The 22,389-nt window shown below is 45.1% G+C and overlaps 1 long non-coding RNA gene across 1 annotated transcript; it reads right to left on the reverse strand.

Moving 5' to 3' along the window:
* Positions 1-12,836: 12,836 nt before the first annotated feature.
* Positions 12,837-21,079, reverse strand: LOC140620770 (uncharacterized). Its single transcript, XR_012020475.1, has 3 exons — positions 21,044-21,079; positions 20,658-20,907; positions 12,837-13,342 (listed from the first exon to the last, which is right to left on the reverse strand). It is a non-coding gene; the product is annotated as an uncharacterized lncRNA (long non-coding RNA).
* Positions 21,080-22,389: the final 1,310 nt, after the last annotated feature.

Consider the following 22,389-nt stretch of genomic DNA (forward strand, 5'->3'; position numbering starts at 1 on the left):
CCAAAGGAAGAGCTGGAACCTGATTAAGTATATTGAGACAGAAGACATAGACAGAAGACATAGACATATGTCTATGACATATACACATAGTGTTTAGGAAAGCAATGCTGTTTAGGAAAGCAATCACTCAGAACCTGCCACTTCTCACACACATTTCAGAAATGCAAATATCTCTGGCACATTCGCTTCTTAGGTTTAGTCTTACACCTAGAAGCCTCTTAGGTAAAGTATTAATCACAGACTTTAAACCAACATTCATAGTTCTGCAATGTGTGCATTGATTTTCTTCCAAATGCCACATGGCGCCTGGGCCCCCTGGGTCTGGAAACCACCGGGAGGCCATCCTGAGCCAGAATGATAGGAGCAATGGCCTTTCCCATCTCCCAAGGACTGTGCCTGAATGTCTTTCCGAAAAACTGGCTTCGAGTTTGGGTCTCGAGGCTCCTCAGAATACAAACCTCATTTCCCTGCCCATAGGACCGCACTCCAATTCCAAAAGCCAATTAATCAAGCACAGAATTGCAAATTACTTTGGTTTTTCCTACTTTCAATTCATTTTCTGTGATCTTATGTAGAGAATGATAGAATGTGGAAGCCAAGGATAATTTCTGTAAAAATCATAACTGTTTTACTTGGAAACAAAGAGATTCAAAGAACATCTGTCTTAATGGAACAAAACTTTGCTTGAAAACATGCAGACACACACGGCCATGTGGGCACACATACACATGCATGCACACACACATACTCAGCCACAGGTGGGTAAAAACCGGGCAGTATGAAAGTCAACTACTTTTCATTCCCAGTGACTCTGTGTGCACACATTTCCGCTGAGTTACAAGGGGCAAGAAGCTGGCTGGTGATTTCATGCTTATCTAGCTGCTTTAGTCTTGAAGTTTAAAAGCAATTTAAGGGATCCCTGGGTGGCGCAGCGGTTTGGCGCCTGCCTTTGGCCCAGGGCGCGATCCTGGAGACCCGGGATCGAATCCCACGTCGGGCTCCCGGTGCATGGAGCCTGCTTCTCCCTCTGCCTATGTCTCTGCCTCTCTCTCTCTCTCTCTGTGTGTGACTATCATAAATAAATAAAGAAAAAAATATTTAAAAAAAAAATAAAATAAAAAAAAAAATAAAAGCAATTTAATTACATCATTAGGCTTCACAGCAGTGCTCAATACTTTCTGAATTTTCTGAAGCCAGAACAGAAGAAAGTTATAGTCCAAGACCATTCTTGGGGTCCCCTAAGCAAAACGCTTACATCTAAAAATTAAACTAAGGAAAATATGTCAAATGGATCACATGCCCCAGAACAACTGAAAAGGCAGACAAAGGAGAGATGCAAAATTAAAGGACAAAAATAAAAGTTGCCCTTGGAAGTCATATCTCGAAACGTGAGGCATGTTTGATAATATCACTTACTTTTTTGGAATATTCTTTAAGATAGTTATCTGAATTCCTAGATTTGAAAACGAGTCCTTTTGAGGCCGACAGTAGGAGTTCTGCTTATGAATCCAGTATGCAACCAGAGCCACATCTGCTTTTATGTTTTAAGCATGCAAGTATTTTAGTATCTACTCTGAATGCATTACCAGCTTTGCAATGGAGAGGAATACTTCTGGACTCAAAGATTTCCAAAGTGAATACATTCCCATCATATTAGCTTAATAATCACTAAGAGGCTTTGAGTCTTAACACCTAGGCTCTCGGGCATGGACAAGAACCATAGCAAGGAAGACTGCTGAGAAACTCAATTCATGGGGTTGTCTTTCTCTTGTTATGGACAGTTCTTTTTTTCCTCCTGATAACAGGACATACTAACTGTTGGTTTCAAGCCAATCTAATTACAACATCTTTAACCAAGTGATAGATAATGTTGCTGCCCAGAATGTAGTTGTTAACTCAAAAGGGGCCCTCAAATAAATGCCCACTGGTAGCTCTTGGGTAGAGAATCATTTTCAGAGCCTTTAGCTCTGTTCTGCCTGCCAGCAGGCTCTCAACAGTTCATCTGCTCCTCCTTGTTCAGATCTGTCCGCCGTTTTATCTATGTGCATCCCACATGGTACTTGCCAGGGAAATGCAAGGGGAAAAAAACTTTCATCCTCTCTTTCTGGAAGTCGGCCCGCTTAGAATATTGCTTCCTGATCCTTCCAATAAGCTAAAACCCCAGAGGCACTCAACAATTAAAAGAAGGGACCAGAGGCATTCGCTTGGAACATGTACATCGTGTCTAAAATATAATTATTATTTTTCATGGTCTCCATATTGCTAACATTGCCCAACTAGAAATGGAAACTGCCACATAACTTAATCTGCAGGATTCTTATCTTTATGCAACTAGGAGAGAATAATTAAGAAGTTTTTATTCTTTTTTGTTCCTCTTCTCAAAGAAGTTAAAATTTTTCAGCCACTGAGAGATTTCAAGTGCACACTGAATTCCTCTGGGCAAGGGGATACAGGAGATCATGACTAGGCATTCACATATCCTTTACAGAGATAGGCAGACAGGATTGAATTAGGTTGTTTGGTTTTCATGGCCCCCACAGGGCTCAGTTCTGTTCAGCATCATCAGGCTAGGAACTTATTATAACTTGGCTATTTCCAAAATATTATCCCCTAAGGTCTAAATACTGGCCAAGCAGCCCCACCATCACATCTGCCAAGCAACAGCCTAGTGGCACACTGCACCCCACCTCCTCACCATTTTAAGAAACCTGAGCTGTGTTTACTGGATAGGTATGTACTGGCTGGATACCACTTGAATTGGGCATGCCTGTATATCCCCCAAATTTGTAGAGGAACACCAACAATAAAGTAAGAACAGCACCCAATAATTACTTACCATGTGTACTTTACAACTATTCTCTCATTTTCTCTTCGCACCAATCCTGTTTCACAAGTGAGAAAATTGGGTGGCTCAGCAGTTTAGCGCCGCCTTCAGTCTAGGGCCTGATCCTGGAGACCCGGGATCGAGTCCCACATCGGGCTCCCTGCATGGAGCCTGCTTCTCCCTCTGCCTGTGTCTCTGCCTCTCTCTGTGTGTCTCTCATGAATAAATAAATAAAATCTTTTAAAAAAAAAACAACTAAAAAAATTATTATCCCTGTTTCACAAATGAGAACACTGAAGTTCAGAGAAGTTAAATAAGTTGCCCATGGTCATATAGCAAGTATGTCAAAGCAGAACCAGGATTCAAACCCAAGCCTCTTTGACTCCAAGGCCAGCACTTGGCTTCTACCCTGCCTCTCATGGTTCCTGAGGTGCCCACTGGTATCACCTCAGGGGTAGTAGGGACAGTGACTGTCCCTACTGCCCCTTCCCTGGCCTCATTGCCTTCACATCTGCCTAGAGTCTTTGTACACCTTCTTAGCCTTTCGTGGAAGTAACTTAGGCTCTCTCCAACCACAATTCAGATTTCATGGCACAAGTAAGCTAGTATATGTCCCAGCCTCACCACCCAAGTTCCAGAGTGTTTCATCTTGTCTGCCTAGAAGAGAACAGTCCCAGTAGTTCATCCCAGACTCTAGATACTTCATCATAATATTACCCCACAGAAAAGGGCACAGGTTTATCCCTCTCTTACTAGAAATTGAGAATCAAAAGCATGAAGTGACTCCCACAGGTCATGTGGCTTATTTAGTGGCAATTCCTGGATTTGACCCCAGGAGTTGCACAGTTTTCCCCATTACTCCTTGGTACACAGTCAGTCTCCAATAAACAACTATTGATTAACTCACAGTGATGCCATTCTCTCCACCACAACTGTTTCCATTTATAGTAATTTCTAAATCAGAAAATAATTAAAATTCTCAAAAAGTTATTTGCTCAACTGTGGTAACAAGCACCCCCAAACTCCAATGACTTAACTCAACAAAAGGTAAGTTCTCACTCATGCAAAGTCCGCTGTGAGCCCAGATGACTCCCCAAGGAAACTTCCCACCAGGTGGTAGCTCAGCGTTGACCTCCACATCAACCCAATCTTGCACAGATGCCACATTAGGGGAAGAATCAGGTGGAGAGCAGGCACCAGCAATTAATCCTTCTACCCAGAGTGACACACAGTATTTTCCCCCATGGTCTGTTGGCCACAGCAAGACACACAACTATACCCATCTTGAAAAAGACAGAGAAATACAATCTTCCTGCTTGTCCAGAAGCAAAGAACACTGGATGTCAAGAAAGCCAGCCCTTACTACAACCAGTGCAAAAATAGAGATGTGAGAGGCAACATGATGTGAGAGGCAGTGGTCCTGCAGCTAACAAGTGGCCAAGTCAGAACCTAAACCTAGGTTTACTTATCTCTAAAATCCAAGTCCTTAACTAATTAATTCTCAATGAGTAGTATCCATTTTATATGCCAAGTGATTCTGCATGAATAATAGGGACATTTTGCTTATTGGGTGGCAGCTCTGCTGATCTTGGCTGACCTTGCTCACTCGTCTGGGGTCTGCCTCACTGACAGCTGATCAAGCTTGGCCTTGGTTGGGAAAACTTAGATGACTTGACTCTACTCCACTTGCTGAGCATGCAGGTTCAGGCATTTTTCATTGCAACAGTGGAGTCATAAGAACAAGTAGGCCCAAAACAAGTCATGTGGCCGAACCCAGAGTTAGGAATGGGGTGGGGGGTGGCGAGGGGAGCACTGTAATATTGCACATCAAAGGACTGAAGAATTCGTTTAGGTATATGCAAATTTTTTCTGTGAAAACCACAGGCTAAATATATTTTACCTCTTGGTCCACACTGTTTCTGCCACAACTCTGTGACTATAGAATGAAAGCCACCACAGATAATAAGAAAACTGATAAGTGTGACTGTGTTACAATAAAACTTATTTTTTATTAGAGTTCGATTTGACAACATATAGCATAACACCTAGTGCTCATCCTGTCAAGTGTCCCCGTCAGTGCCCGTCACCCAGTCACCCCATCCTGCCGCCCACCTCCCTTTCCACTACCCCTACAACAAAACTTTAAATATAAAACCAGACAGTAAAAATAAATAATAAAATAAAATAAAATAAAACCAGACAGTGGCCCAGATTTGCCCTGAGGGTCATAGTTTGCCAACTCCCAAATTAGAGGCCTTATTGCAATCTTCCACAAGGAGTTCTAGTCCCAGTTCAGAACTGTCTGTATGGTCTGCACATCACTTTTTTTTTTTTTTTTTTTTGCTTATTTGACCTTAATATTTTTTTCATTTACAAAGTGAAGGGGTTGGAGTAGTTCTTTCAAACTATAAAAATCTTACATTCACAGAATGCATATTATCATGTAAACCAAAAAGTATGTTCTGGGTCTAGTTGAAGAGATTATTCTCAGCCAGATAATAAAATATATAGTGTATCTGTCCTTAACATTACTGCTCACATACACAAGTTAAAATTCTATTTTTCTTGAACAAGAGTTGCCATGCAAAAGATACTGATCAATAGCAATATCATCTTAGCTCCATCAAAGTTAAATAGATTTTTCTAACCATCCAAGCAGGAAGTCAGCCAGTTATACAGAATGAAAAACAAACTGACACTTTTAATGACAAATGGGTAGCAAAGCTTTATTGATTGCAAGAATAAAAAAATGAAATGCTAGGGAGTCAACACTGGGTGATATCAGTGAAGGATAAAAAGAAACATGCAATTAACTGATCCAGAAGGATAAGCTACGGTGAGGGACACTATAAAACAGGAAGTAAGCATCCTCAAAGTACACATCATGTAACTGAAGGTTATTCTGTTTATCATCGCCCCCTTCATTGGCACCTAAATTGCATGTAATTCAGTGCACCGCCATATCACAGGAGGATTTTTTTTGCTGTTTTCCCCCCATTAATCTTCCCTGCCAGGCTGTTGCCAGAATTACAAATAAGAATATTTATGTTAATAGCTGCTGCAAGAAGAAAATGCATGTAAAATAGTCTGCCCCTGTCTATAAAGCCAGAGCAACACGTACAGGTGTGCAGACATCTGATTTTCTGAAGCATTGTCTCAGTGGTTCTCAATTAGCAGGGATGCATTTTGCTCCCAAGGACATCTGGCAATATTTAGAGATACTCCATTTGTCTCATGGGGGACTGCTACTGGCATCTAGTGGGTACAGGCCAACGATGACGCTAAATATCCTACAGTGCACAGGACGGTCACACACAGCACAAAATGGTCTGCTCTGATGTGTCAACAGTGTTGAGGTGGACAAATCTGCTTTTCATAGAAAAAAGCGTCAGCTGAGATTGGCAGCAATGTTCCAATTGCTAGGAACTTCAAATCATGACCAGACATCACACAAAAGTACCACGCATTTTAGACCACCCCAGGGAACTTTATTTTGTAGACTAATAACATCTCAAGCCAGGTACACGGTGTCAAGAGATTCTGCAGAAGTACTAGAGAAAAGTACCATTCCAAAAGGCAGGTCACAAATTCCAAAACCTGTCCCAGAAATGATAAGTGGCTCAAAAATACTGAAAAACTCATTGGGATTAAGATGTAATTTTTTAAGTATAATAAATGCCTTTATTACTGTGTGTAATAAAATATAGTTTTATTACAACATAGTATATAATATAGTATATATTATACGTTTAAATTTAGGGTTTTTGAAACCTGTAATATCAAAAAGCATTGTGGATATTTTCTAACCAAAGTACATCATCTTCATCTCATTCGAATTTATGTTTTGACAATCACATGCAACATCGGTTTTTACTGTAACTTGTGGTGTATCTCCAACAGGATATAATTTATCAGCAGGTCAAAGAGCTGGAAAATTAATATCTGTTTAGCTAAACAGATCACATCTGTTAGCAAACTTGTCCAAATAATTTGGCATCATTGCTTACAATATGTGTCGACAGAGACCATTTATCATTTGGGTTATTTCTAGAATCCACAGACTTCTGTTCTATGCACTGTATAGAAACACATACGTGTACACACACTTTAGGATGCTCTTGCCCCACTTGTGTTAAAGCAAAAGGACAGAGCACCTCTGTGACTTTCTTTTAGTTCTGTTTGCCATGGTGTTGTCCTTCTGCCTTGATGTCACCTCCACTCCAGATCATTCCTAACCATCTTAGGTAATAGATTTTCAGCAAAAGTGGAAGAGTGTGTAGGGTTACATTTTGGGGCCTGGGAACAGTCCCTGCATAGACACACCAGTCTTTCATTAACTGCAAAAAAAGATCTCTGCTCTCCTTTCAGTGGCTTCCCCAAGCAAAAGCATGGATCCTCACAGTGAAGAGCATAAACTGAGGAGTCAGGACCACCGGAGTCCAACACCCACCTTGACCTATTTCTGGCTGACCTTAGGCAGGCAGCACACCCCCTAACCACAGCCCCTTATGGGGAAAGTGGAGACAAAATTGCCCACCTCCTGGGACTATTGTGGGGCCAAGATGGGGTCAGCCTTATAAAGTATACCCAGCACATGTCCCTTCATAAATGTCAGGTTATTAGATAATTGGAGTTGGCAAGCTACTCCACCAAGTCCATTCTGAGCACGTGTTTGGGACCTGACCCTGTGCGGGGAGCCAAGGACACCACAGATGAGAAAGACACATTCTTCCCTCAAGTCATTCACAATTTCACCAAGAAAACACACCTGACAGGTGACACAGCAAGAGAACACCCCAGGAGTGCTACACTGCATGGCACACAGCAAGGCTGCTGGAGGTTGAAACTTTGGGAGGAGATCATCTGGAAACTTCAGGGAGGTTAACCCATTGGGTGCTCAACCAGCACCCGGCCCAGGACATGTGTGTAAGGAATGCTAGCCATTTTTCTTATCATTGTCAGCCCCTGCAAGGGGTAATGGGGTGGCTGCTGCTCGCTGGCCCCCAACCCCTACCTCTTATTGAAGAACAAAGGCTCCTGCAAGAAACTATTGACTTCCCTGCCGTGCACTTGCCTGGAGTCTATTTCATTATCCCTTGTTTCCCTTGCTCCCTCTCTTTCTTGGCTGTTGGCTCAGTTTGGGAGTTATTTGATTTATTATTTGCTAAACAGGCAAACCTATTCCATTCCTTGCTAAATTTTATAATTTTACAAGTGCTGGTGACAGGGATCACAAATACTATAAACCATCTCCAAAGAGTCTTTAAATCCATTCAAATTGTTTCTGGATTATGTGTCATCTAGCAAAATACATTGGTTTGGGGTTATTTTACCCCTTCACTTGTTTTTTTGTTTGACTTTTATTTTTAACAAACAACTTCCCACTAGAGAAATGAAGCTCCCTAGGCATTGGGGCTCCCTTATTACATTTAGAAAGTGGCAACAATCATCCAAGTGGTTCAGATTGCACTGAAAATGCTCATGTTGTTGTTTGTCCCATTGTCAACATTTGTCCATTGGCATGGAGTCAATGCAAGGTCAGCCTGGGTCCCATCTTTGGCTTGGGCATTGCAGAGAAAGACATATGGGAGCTGGAAATAAACATAAAGATGGTCTGTTCAAAGCCACATTTAACATCAAGGAAACTGTGAGCATGAAGAGAAGAAACAACCTCACTTGGAACCAACCATGGTGCCCTTTAGTGGGCGATGGATAAACCAACTCCCTGTGGTGCATCCAGATGATGGAATGTCAGCACTAAAAAGACGTGAGCAATCAAGCCAAGAAAAGACACAGAGGAAAGTTAAGTGCATATAACTAAGTGGAAAAAAAAAAAAAGCCAGTCCGAGGGAGCTACATGCTGTATGATTCCAACTCTGTGACATTCTGGAAAACCCAAAACTAAGGAGACAGTAAAAAGATCAGTGGTTGCAGGGGTGAGTGGAGGGGGAGGGTTGAATAGGCACAGCACAGAGGATTTTTAGGGCAGGGTACATACTCTGTATGATACTATAGTAATGGAGCCATGTCATTATACATTTGCTAAACCCATAGGGTGTACAACACCAAGAGTGAAACTTAATGTCAGTTTGTGTGATGATGATGTGTCTGTACATCACAACACACTTACACTCAGTGGAGGATGTTAATAATGGGAAGGGCTGGGTATATTTGGGGGTGGTGGGTATATGGAAAATCTCTTTACTTTCTGCTCATTTTGCTGTGAATCAAAAACTGCTCTAAAAAAAGTCTTTAAAAGAAAAAAAGACTACATTTTACATTGCTATGTATATCACTCATTGCTGATGAATACAATGCGACCCACTGCTCACTGGGAAAATAAATCAACCCTCTTCTTCCTCTAGCTTCCATTTCTATGGACTTTGTCCCAGAGAAAGGAACCAATCCCTACTTGGCTAATCCAACTGCTCCCTGAGTTGAACACTCTTTATAAAAAGCTCCATCTAGCAAGAGCTTCCTTCTCCCTGGGGCATGGGATACTAAAAAGGTCAAGTTAAAGAGGGTTTTTCATGTCCTAGACCCAGACTCACCAAGGCCTGCCCCATCCCAATGCCACCAAACACCGCAACCATTACCCTGTGCCCAAAATTCACATGGTTTTAATTCTAGCAAGCACACAATCCCTTTCTTGAGCTTGACAAGAGGATGGGTACCAGAACTGATTCCAAGTACAAGATGTGTTTATGCACCCCTCCAGACTTTCCCATCTCCCTCTCCCACCAGCCCCTCACCTCCTGCTTTCCCAGAGCCATCTTCCACAGGCCTATACCATTGTCAGCCACAGCTACTGCCACCACCACCTTGGCTGCCTTCCGTCAGGAGCCCCAAAGTCTGCCCCAGTCCGCACACTGGCCAGATCTGACCCACAGAAGCTCTGTGTCCCCCAAAACCCCCCTGGAGGTCCAGAAAACATAGCCCAGGAGATGTTAAGGCCCTGCAGAACTGACTTTGACCAGCAAGGACAAGGGACAAGAAACCGGCAAACCTCTCACCCTCTGTCCCCATTCGGATGGTTCTAAGATGCAGTGATCTATGGCCTGACCCCAGCAATGTCCTGCACTGCTGTGTCTTCTCACACACCCCGAGCCCGCTGTGTGAAATGCCACCTCCTATTTACTGCTTTGCTCCGGTTCACTTAACATTTTCTCCTTGAGATTTCCCCACACCCCGCCGAACCACTCCTCAACTCACAAAAATAAAACTGTAGAGAATCATGAGTGTTATGGAACATGGACTTGCCCCAGGGAAGGGGGAATAGCTCATAAAGACCTGCATCCCAGCACAGCACTAATTAAGAATGCTTAAACAGCAGCTCGAGTCTCGGGGGGGCCGCCACAGGCAGGAACCATGGCGCTCCATCAAGCCTGGAAACAAGTACTTTGTCGTTAACCTAATGTATAATTTATGTGGGCAAAAAATGTGTCTCCTCCCTTTCCAAAACAGACAAGTGCCAGCATGAAGCCCCAGCTGCATGCTCCAGCCCCTCCATGGAGAGAGAGCATCCCCATAATGGTCTAACTTCTGACCTGGAGCCCGTTTTGCAACATTGCCCCTGAGCTGGAGGAGCTGTCCAGCCCGCCTGGCGACAGCGAGCGGATGTGCTGGAACCCGAGCCTGAGACAAGGGTTATTATTTCTGCGGCCACTCAGCCTGATGCACTTCAGCTAGCCAGAGGGCAGGCACAGGCCCCCTGCCCTGTGGTGTGCCAACCCAGAGAAGCAGCCAGGTGGAGACACATGGAAAACAGGCCACGTCTATACCCTTGGGCATTTGCAACCAAGGCCCCAGCACCCTTCCTATACTCACAGGCTCATAGCTTTGTCACCACTGGAGTATCCCTTGTGCTGCCAGTGTCTTGGAGTGACCTCGAATGGTAAGTTCTCAGAGCCACTCTTACCATCCCCGGTCTGGGATGCAAGGACCACACTGAAGGAGGCATAATGAAGAGCTTCTCCTCCGCATCGGCTCAGGGCCCTGGAGTAACCCAAGGTCAGCTACGGCAGCCCATCCCTCTCTGCAGAGGAGGCAGCTGCTGTCCCTCCCCTGCTCATCTTTCCTTATGATTGCCTCCATTTACACCACTCTCCTGGTCTCCTGTTAAACACTTCCCTGGAGAAAGGATTCCATTGATCGACCAGTCATCTTCCAACAGGGAGCACCCTATTGACACATTCTGGAGCCAGGTTACTTGAAAGGCCATCACTGGTCAACACACTGGTTCTTTTTTCCTTCTTTTATCTCTAAACTACACTCCTACTCCCTCCCACCACCACAAGCAACTGCTCTAAAGGGCTTACTGGGCATCTTTGTGTGTATGTTCTCAAAATGAGTATCAGGATTGTGCGTGCATTTTCATGAAAGAACATTATGTGCATGTTGTATCTCTCATTCTAGTTCCCTAAATCCTGGTTGTTATCTTTTGAGGTCAAGGCTCACCCCTTTTATGAATATGATGAAAACATAGATATTCCTACCAGAAAAACATATGAAGGGAAATAAAAAATTGTGCATATGATTTTAGGGTGTTCACATGCATGTTAAAAGCCTTCTGTGGATGCCTGAGGGTCAAGAGCTCAGGTTGGACCCTTATCAGAGATACTGGTCTTTGGCCAGGGCTTGAATGCCTAATCTGATGAGGAGTAGCAGGTGAAATAGGGTCACATGGTACAAAGCAGGAATCTGCATACAGAGGATTCTCGAAGAGGTTGTGGCCATGCCTTCCACTATGAATGGACTTCTCTATGTCTGTTCTCAAACCAAGGAATGTATAAAATAGTACCTACGTGTGCCCCTATTCCAAAATGCCTTCCCAGCTCCTCTTATTCATACCTATCACTTCCTCCAAAATTCAGAGCACGTTCCCAGAGAGACCTCTTCCTCATCTTTACCACACATCTTCTCCATACATGTCTTGCACATCAATTTTGATTTTGTTGTCATGATGCTTAGACTTCTGAACACTGTTATTAAATTAAGGCTGGCCCTACAATCAGGTTGTAAGCCTGCTGAAGAGAGGAACCCGTCTATTACATACATGGGAAGTGGCAGAGAATGTTACTCATCCAAATTCCAAGGTGGCAGCAGGGTAGCAGCCAATTCTCCCAAGAAAGATGAGGAGGGATGAGCCTCATTTTCAGGAGGCAATGATCAGTGGGAAGGTCCTCCATCAAGACCTTGGCTATATAACAAACCACCACAGAACTGAGTGGCTTAGAATCTTATTTATCTATTTTTCTATCTATTTATTAGTGTTCCTTCTCATGGTTCTGTGCATTTATTGGGTTTAACAAGGCTGTTCTCACTTGAGTCTCTTATACAGTTGTGATCAGATGTTGGCTGGGGCTGGGGTCAGAAGGTTCAACTGGAACATGTGTTCAAGAGGACTCCTTAGGTCACATAGTGGGTGGCTGACCAGCTGGGCACCACTCTCTCCACTTAGCCACCCCGCACTTCTTCAGGACACTGTGGTCTTAGGGGGTGAGGTGATGTCCTAGTTTCCTAGGGCCACCAAAACTAATTACCACAAACTGGATGGCTTAAGACAACAGAAGTTTACTTCCCAGAGTTCAGGGGGCCAAGAGTCTAAAACCCAGGTGTTAGCAGGGTTCCTTTTGGAGGCTCTCAGAAAGAAGACTCTCTTGCCTCTTCCTAGATTCTGAAGGATGCCAGCAACCTGCACACTCCCTAACACACAGCTGCACCACTCCAGTCTCTCCCTATGTCTTCATGCAGTTTTCTGTTCTGGGTCTCTCCGTGCCCTCTCCCCTCCTAAGGACACTCAATAGATTGAAGGCCAACCCTAACTAAGTCCAGAAGATGTCATCTATTTTTAACAAATTACATCTGCATAGACCCCATTTCTAAGTAAGTTCTGGGTGGATATGAATTTTTGAAGAATACTATTTAACCCTCTGTAGCTGTCTCCCCTCAGAACAAGATTTCCAAGAAACCAAGGTGGAAGTTGCAAAGGTTTGTCTGACCTAGCCTCAAAAGCAATCAGCAATATTTTTATTGATTATAAGTCAGTAACAGAGCCAGATCTGATTCAAGAAGAAGGGGCCACACAAGGGCATGGTCCCTTGGAGTCCTCTTTGGAGACTAGCATCTATGAGAAGGACCAGGTAAAAGGGTAAGTGAAGAAGAGGAAGAGAACACTGAGAGAGAGAGATTCTTAGGACTCCCATTGTGGAAACCTTGGGACAAGGGGGGAAAATGCATGCACTGCACTTGCAGGAAAGGTTTAGGGAGGTACAGAGAGAGGAAGGACAGAGAGGGTTCTCAGGAGTCACCATCTGGTATATAGAGAAAGATTACGAGTAAAAGAGATATCTCAAAAGGAGTTTTCAGGGATCCCTGGGTGGTGCAGCAGTTTAGCACCTGCCTTTGGCCCAGGGCATGATCCTGGAGACCCGGAATCGAATCCCACGTCGGGCTTCTGGTGCATGGAGCCTGCTTCTCCCTCTGCCTGTGTCTCGGCCTCTCTCTCTCACTGTGTGCCTATCATAAATAAATCAAATATTTTTTTAAAAAAAAGGATTTTTCAGAACTTTTACTCCACACCAAGACTATCCTCTCCCTTTTGACATTCCTCAAGAGGTTGGGTAAATATTTGAATCACTTTCATTTATATTTTTCTGCCTGGCCATTATTTTTTACACATAATTTTCTGCCAGTGAAAATTACAAGGTTCCATTGTTTTTATACAAGTGTATCTCTCTAACCCTACTTGGTAAAGCCAGCACAGGGCTCTGCCCATGGAATGTGATCAACAAATAATGACTGGTTTAGAAGCATTTACAAGCTTAATTTGAAAGGTTATACATTTGATCCCAAAACAAGGATTTTTTTGCAATAAAAGTATGTACATGCACTTTCAAAAAACTACCAACAAAATTTTTTAGTTTGTCCTCATTGTAATACACGTTCTGACATGGGTATTGTTAGATGTTTACAGTTTGAGTATCATTAAAGGTGAGGGTTGGCCAATTGCCTTTGCAGGAAAGTTTGGAGGGGCGTTTCAGTTATAGAGAATATGGCTGACCGTCCTCAGAAAGCAAGAATTAGGAGACACAGGCAGTGTTCCCAGACTTAGGCTGCAGAAAGTACTCCTTAAGAAAAATCCATAAATTCTTCTACCTCAAGAAATATCTAGCAGGTGATTGGGACCCCAGGCAACAAGTAGAGATTTTATGGCTGTGGACTTTCCAATCTGGAGGACTTAGTTGGTCTGAGAAATGAAGGACTCATATTACTTAGGTATGTTTAGATCCCAGCCAATGCAACAAGCCTGCCAAGGGAGGGAGTCTATGGAAATACTTCCTATCTCAATGTTGTTAATATAATCTGGTTACAAAAGATTTGGAACTGACCTGGTATGAGGCCACTTTTCCTACAACCAGCACATCCAATCTGGAGTCTTTTTTAGCTAATATTTAGTGAAGACTTACTATGTTGTTTATCTGATACAGATAATCTCAATTCTTATGACAATCCTGTGAAATTGGTACTGATGAAAATAAGATGCATTGGGCTGGAAATCTGGATGGTGGTTGTTGGAATGTTCCCTACTCAAAATGACTGTCCTGTAGTGAAATTTTAAAAAAAGGAGTCTACATATTGCCTGGATATTTTTAAACTATAAAAATAAACCAGAAATATAATTTGAGTTTTAACAAATAGAGCCAAGGACTCAAAGAGGGTTTAAACATGTTTAAATTCACTTATATTTTTCATTTATGTCATATGAATTCAGAACAATTAGTGAATGTATGTTCTTGTCCCTACAATCGAGGTATAATGGAAGCCCCTTCATGTGTTAATGTCGTTAAAATTAAACTGCTAGAAGTACATACATTAAGCACCAATGAAATATGGAGGAAGATAACCACTTTATTCCCACTGAGATGGCTAAATTCAAAAAGACAAAGCATAACAAATGCTGACAAGAACAAGTGAAGTGGTCAAACGGAGCAGCCACTTTGGAAAATAGTCCAGCAGTTCCTCAAAATATTAAATACACACACTCAAAAAAAATATTAAATACACACTTACCACATAAACAGCAATGGCACTCCAAGATATCCATGCTAGAGAAATGAAAGCAGAGGTCCACACTAACGCTCACACATAAATGTTTATAACTATATTATTCCTAAGAGCCAAAAGGTGGAAAGAACCCAAATATCCACCAACTGATGAATGGCAAACAAAATGTGGTCTCTCCATACAACAGATTCTTATTCTATAATTTAAAAAAGAAGGAAGTATGACCTTCCTGACCTCTGCCACAGCATAATGAGCCTTGACAATTCTATGCTAAGTGAAAGAAGCCAGTCACAGAGAACCACATGCTCTATGATTGTATTCAGATAAACTGTCCAAAATAGGTAAATCCACAGAGACAGTAAGGAAATTAGTGGTTTCCAAGGACTGAGGGGAGAGGAAGATGGGGAGAGACAGCTAACAGGTACAGGGTTTCCTTTTGGGTGTAATGAAAATGCCCTGCAATTAGTGTGATCATTGTACAGCTCTGAATACGCCAAGAACCACTGAAGTACATATTTTTAAAGAGTGAACTTTATCATAAGTGAATTATATCAATAAAACAGTTATTTTAAAAAGAAGAGTGGGGCGCCTGGGTGGCTCAGTTAAGCATCTGACTCTTGATTTCCGCTCAGGTCATGATCTCACAGTCCTGGGATTAAACTCCAGGCATCCCGCTCCACACTCAGCAGGGAGTCTATTTGAGGTTCTCTCTCTCTCCCTCTGCCCCTCCCCCTCTCTCTTTAAAATAAATAAATAAATCTTTAAAAAGAGAGGCAGAGAAAGAAGAAAAGAAAATAGAGGGGGCACCTGAGTGGCTCAGTCAGTTAAGTGTCTGCCTTCAGCTCAGGTCATGATCCCAGGGTCCTGGGATGGAGTCCCTCATTGGGCCTCTGCTTGGCAGGGAGCCTGCTTCACCCTCTCCTCCCCACTCATGCTCTCTCTCACTATCTCTGTCTCTCTCTAATAAATAGATAAAATATTTAAAAAAAAGAAATAAAAGAAAATAGAGATAAGCAAGTCGTTTTGAATGTACCACAGTAGGAGAAGGTCTGGGGACAGGGGCAGATTCAGGTTTGTGGGCCCTGAAATGTACAGTCTGTGGGACCCTCTTCAAAAAAAAAAGGTATTTTTTAAATGCAAATACACTGTACAACATTGCACATAATTAACAACACTGTCCTAGACACTTAAAAATTTGTTAGGAGGGTAGATTTCAAGTTGCATGTTTTGTACCCCCAACTTTTAAAAAAATGCAAACACAAAAAATTAGGTGCAGAACTGGATATTCAGAATGAGAAAATAAATGATAAACTATGAATGTTTAAACGCTGGAAAACATCCAGAACCATTTCTGAATCCACAGTTTCTATTAACCGACTGCCCCTCGTAAATCTATAATCCTAATTTCCTCCATTGCTGACTCCATTGTCTTTGCTCACCTTTCCATGAGACAAGGACTTTATTTTTCTACAGAGAGAATAGAAAAACAGTCTTTCCTCTAACAAAATCAATACATGTTGTCTCTTTATTATACCCATACCCCAATTTCCCCTTTTTCAACATGAGTTTCCTGCCTTCCCAGGACACCCTCCCCAGAAGTGGAGAACAGCTTTTACCTTCTCTCTGGGCGTGACTCCCCCCGCCCCAGCCCTGTCCTTGAACTTTCCAGCACCTGCCAGGCTGGTCTGGGGCAGGTGGGGTGAAACCAGCACCTTATCCTGCCAGGAGAATCCTAAGTAAGCTCAGTCGTTTTTGCAACACAATCCGGCAACAGATATCAGAGATCCTTCTAAATCCCACCTCTGGGAATTTCTCTTGGAGAAATAAGCCCAAACGTATAAGAACAATCCACGTGTCCAATATGGGCAATTAATAAAATAAATTATTGTATCTAATCAGATGTTGGCACCATTTTAAATGGTCATAACAATAACGTAAGAGCATGGGGAAACTGTGATACAGACAATACTCTGCAATCGTAATAAGGCATGGAATGATCTAAAATTGTGTGTACAAGATGCCTGAGATTTGTTCTTAATCCTGTGCATAAAGAAAAAAAAAAAGACTGGAAAGAAAGATACCCCGTGCTAAATTAATTTTTGAGATAGGCTGGTTTAAATTTTCCTTATCCCGCATGATTTCATAATAAAAATAGGCCTGCCCGAGAGCCCGCCTGCTCCCCGCCGCCCGCCCCAGCTGCGGGAGCTCACGTGCTCCCCGAGGCCGCGGCGATAGATGCATGGACAGGATCACTAGGCTTGTTTGAGGCTTTTTATGCAAAATCAGCACTTAAGCACAGCACCATGCTGGGGGGCGGGGGGACGGGGACCAATCCAGGTGAGCACGTTCACCCGTGAAAGGGGCGGCGACTCGCACTCGGGGGCCCAGCTAGGCCGCCCGCTCCCCTCGCGGGGCCGGGACCCAGCGGGACGCAGCAGGGCCCAAGGCCGCCGAGACCCGCGCCCGGGGCGCCTGCTGCCGGGACTGCTGCCGCGACGAGCGCGCGGGGACCAGCGCGGCCCACGACCAAGCCCCGGCCACGCGGGGGCCGCGAAGGACCGAGGCGGCGGAGGCGGCGGAGGTGGGGAGGCGGCGGCCGGGCTCTGCTCCAGGCCGTTGGGGCGTCGGGCAGCACAGCCGCGGGGCCCAGGGGGCGCAGGGCCCCGGCTCTCGAGGTCCCCGTGAGACCCGGCCGAGGGAACCAGCCCCCGCCACAAACGGTGGCCCCTGGGACGCCTTCTGTCGGCGGCTGCACCAACCTGCTCCCCGGAGTAGAACCAGGAGCTGACGCCACCGGCAAGCGGGACGCGAAACACTGGGCACATCGGGGAGCTGCTGGAGTCACCTGCCGATGTCGACCAATCCGGATGGGGCTCTGCCAACCAAAGGATGGGGCCCGCCAACCAATCAGGATGGGGCCCTGCCCATCAATCCGATGGGGCCTTCCAACCAATCCAGATGGGGCCCTTCTAGCCAATCAGGATGGGGCCCTGCCAATCAATCAGGATGGGGCCCTTCCAATCAATCCGGGGCCCTTCCAACCAATCCGGATGAGACCCTTCCAACCAATCCGGATGGGGCCCTTCCAAACAATCCAGGTGGGGCCTTTCTAGCCAATCAGGACGGGGCCCTTCCAAGCAATCAGGATGGGGCCCTTCCAACCAATCCGATGGGCCCTTCCAACCAATCCAGATGAGACCCTTCCAACCAATCAGGATGGGGCCCTTCCAACCAATCAGGATGGGGCCCTTCCAACCAATCCGATGGGCCCTTCCAACCAATCCAGATGAGACCCTTCCAACCAATCAGGATGGGGCCCTTCCAACCAATCAGGATGGGGCCCTTCCAAGCAATCCAGATGGGGCCCTTCCAACCAATCAGAAGGAGGAAACCTTCTCACTAGAAGTAGGGCTCTCCGAAGGCCTTGGGGAGCCTCCAGATACCTTTATTGGTGGGCGTTTCTTCAGCTGGAGCTGGAGCCACGATAAAGCCGTATCTGTCCTGGAGGGTATTACGCTGAGTGAAGTCAGTCGGAGAAGGACAAACAGTGTATGTTCTCATTCATTTGGGGAATATAAATAATAGTGAAAGGGGATAGAAGGGAAGGGAGAAGAAATGGGTGGGAAATATCAGAAAGGGAGACAGAACATGAGGACTCCTAACTCTGGGAAACGAACTGGGGGTGGTGGAAGGGGAGGAGGGCGGGGGGTGGGGGTGACTGGGTGGCGGGCATTGACGGGGGCACTTGGCGGGATGAGCACTGGGTGTTATGCTGTAGGTTGGCAAATTGAACACCAATAAGAAATAAATTTGTTATTTTTAAAAAAGCCTTACCTGTGCTTTTGATTTCGGGGTGCACCTGGTTTCTTCTGTGGGTGGAGAACCACTTCGGTGACCGTGGTGGCCTTCCCCATCGACGTGTGCAACAGCAGAAACCGAGCTACGCTGCCGCAAGCAGCCCTGGCTTCGGGTTCAGGAAGACGTGCTGCGTTCAGGTCCAAGCTCAGCCACCTGCCAGCTGTGGAGGCTGGAGCTCGGGCGCCGACACACATGGACACGCATGGACACGCATGGAAGTGAGGTCCACGCCTTATCGTCCCCAGGGGAGTGAGTCAGGAGCAACCTGGGTCTCAGGCAGCTCAGTGGAAGCACCACACCGGCCCTGGACTTCCTGCGTGCAGGCTTTGTATGTGAGAGAAGACGCAGCTATTCATCCTGTTTAATTGTGTTGTGCCGTACCCTGATTTTTAGTTGCTTTGCTTTTACTTTTAAAGTCGTGTTTCATTTTATTTTTTATTTATTTAGAGAGGGAGAAAGAGAGGGTGTGAGCGGGGGAGGGGAAGAGGGAGAGGAAGAAAGAGAATCTCCAACAATCTCCTTGCGCAGGGCAGAGAGCCAACACTGGGGCTCAATCCCACAACCCCGAAACCATGACCTGTGGTGAAATCAAGAGTCAGAGTCTTAACCGGCTGAGCCACCCAGGTGCCCCTTAAATTTGAGTTTTCCCCAGAAAGTTTTTTTAGCTGTTAGACAAAAACACCTGCAAGTTTATCTTCAAAAACAAATTCCCTCGTGGAAACTATACTCAACCATGGCTGTGAAGAGAATGGGTCTTGGGGAAACCACAAGGACCTGAAGAATAATTCCAGAAACTCCAGAGAGAGTCACTGCTTTGTTTATCATTTCCCAAACCACACAAAATAATTTGATCTTTGTAAATCTGAAACGCTACGGCTAATCCAGACAGCAATAGCAACAGCACCCTATTTCTTTTAGCACAACACACAGCAAACAGAGGATAAGCCAGCCCCTCACCCTATATTGCCTCACAGGTCCAGAACTACATGACACACATGGTTGGTTTCAGAGATCACATCGAAGACTGATTTCTTAGTCTTACCGAGGAAGTGGAGGAATGTGGACAGCGGTTGAAGAACATAGATGCTCATGAAAGAGAAACAAGCTGACTGCCAGGAGGCACAGAGCCACAAAGAACTAAACACGATTCCCTTTTCAACCCCAGAGATTGTCCAGTACCAGGACCCCCACAACGCTGGTCCCTGTTCACCCTCAAGTTCACAACCAAAGCTGGGAGGAGAGAGCCCGCACAGGAAAAGTGCACATTTTTCCCAGGAGATTCTTTTGGACTCAGTAGAATTATCAGCCCAGAGCTGACCGAGCCAGTCTTCTTTCTCAGGCTTTGTAAAGCTCACACTCCACTTTTGTTCACCATCTCATTGACATCTCTGAGCATCCCCAGAAGTGTGCATGTGATGACTTACCATCCACTACCTAAATGTCACGTAGGGCTTCAACCACATTGAATGAGCCCAGTGCAGCTGCACTGTTGGGAACAGAGTGAAGAACTTCACAGTGGACATGGGGTGCCCACCCAGATGGCCTGGACCCCCTTTCTGGTGCTGTGCACCTGCACTCCAACTTCTGTGTACTCTGCCACCGAGAGCCACAGTGACAGTCTGCTCGGTGGGTTCCCCTCCAGCTACTGGAGCCACCTCACTCACATGGAGAATGGAACTATCTGGGTAAGGACGGCCCTCAGGATGGCCCTCAACAATGGGCGACCGGAGCAGGGGTCCAGCTCCCTTTCCTCCAGAAGGGATAAACTCTGAGGTGCAATTTACACACTAGAGCACCCTTTGGGATGAGGCTGACATCGGACCTTTGATGGGCTCCTTCTCCTTTCCTTGTCTGCTTCCCCCACTCCCTCCTCCCAGGAGCACCTCCTTTACAAATAAATCACTTGTACCTGCATCCTTGGCTCAGGTCTCCGAGAGAAAGGTATCCCTGTAGGTACAACCAGAATTATCATTGGACCTGATGCTGTAGTCTGCTGAGGAAAGTGGTACTTTCCTGGACATTCCATTAGTTGACACTTCCCTCCACAGTTAGGATTTGGAAACAGATACTTAATTAACTGAGACTCAGAGCTTCCCCTACAGTAAACGCTGACACCTGGATCATGCACAGACCCTTCTCAACTCTGCACATGGGGGACCCTGGGTGAAAAAAAAATGACAAATTACAACTGAGGCAGTGGCTGCTAACAGGCTGAAATTTGAAAGACTACTCTTCCCTCAAACCCCCCTCATTACCCAAGTCTGAGCCTGAAAATCCACCATTAGGGACTCATACCTTTAGGCAGAAGGTATTACATCTCCAGACCTCCTCTAAGAGTTCAAAAAAACAAACATCCAGCTGTTATCAGACCTTAACATCTTTGTGGGAATTAACATCATTGTGATTTAATCAGGAGGCTGACAAAGGTTCTCATGGTACTTGTAGTTATAGGGTAAAGAAATATTTTTAAAGGGAGCTATTCTGGGGAATGAGGCAGTAAGAGCCAGGAGAGTTGGCCAATAGCAGGGAAGGAAACAGAAGCAGACAGGAATTCATAAATGGGAACTAAAGAATCAAAGGTGACTTCTCTTTATAATCTTAAATCACAGAATTGTAAAACCTCAGGAAACCTAGATATTATCTAGTACAATGGTTTTCTGAGTTATATTGGCAATTTACTTTTCACGTGTTACTGGAACCCTAATATTTAAAGCAGCGAAAGGGAAATTGGTCCAGTAACAGGTAGAGGGAGGCACAGTTCCCTGCTTGCTTGGCTGCCCCCTGGGCATTACTATTCTTACTATACCAATGAAATGGCACCCACGTTAAGTAATAGCTAAACAAGTCAGAGATCGGATTTGAATCCAGGGTGTCTGACTCCAAGCCAGCCATCCTGTTTCTCCTAATTCATCTCCCCCCACCCTACCCCGATCCTGGAGATGCACAAACCAAAGCTGAGCACAGGGAAGTGGGTTGTGTGTGATCAGAAAGCTGATTACTGCAGAGCAGAGCCCAGAATGGAGGGTTCTCAGCCTCAGCTCAGGGCTCTCCAGGGTTTCTATGCAAGCCCCAAGGATCGAGTCAGAGGTTTTCAGGAAGCAGCCTGAGTCTTTAGCATGGTTCCCCCAAGCCTTCAGGACCAGCTCCCCCCTGCCCCAGCTCTAGTCTCACCAGCAGCCTCACCATGGGAGGCTGTCCTAATCATGCTCCCATGTCACCACATCCCCAAAATGCCACACGCACACACACATCCTCAGTCCCTTTCTTCAAGTTGTCCCCAGAGAAGGGACTCCTGGGGAATGACCTTCCTCTGCTCATCTGATTGACCTGTCCTCAGCCTTCAGACGTTCATTAGGATATCTCCCTCTTATGATTCCATGAAGCTCCCGCACACATCCCCACCCACCTGATTCATCCTTCCTCCCACTCCCTAGCCGTGTGCACACACTCCTCCATGTGGAAGCATCTTTACTCCTGTGCACACCTGCCACCCCCTCTGACCAAAAGCCTCAAGTAATCAATCCCACCTGTTACTTACCTTTGTGCCCAGAACCTAGTACGGAGCTGGCCCTTAGGCATGTTCCATGGACAGGGAATGAACAAGGAAATGGCCATTGAGAGCACACTCAGAAATAAACTAC

Source organism: Canis lupus, chromosome 29 (assembly GCF_048164855.1).
Source record: "Canis lupus baileyi chromosome 29, mCanLup2.hap1, whole genome shotgun sequence".
NCBI lineage: Eukaryota > Metazoa > Chordata > Mammalia > Carnivora > Canidae > Canis > Canis lupus.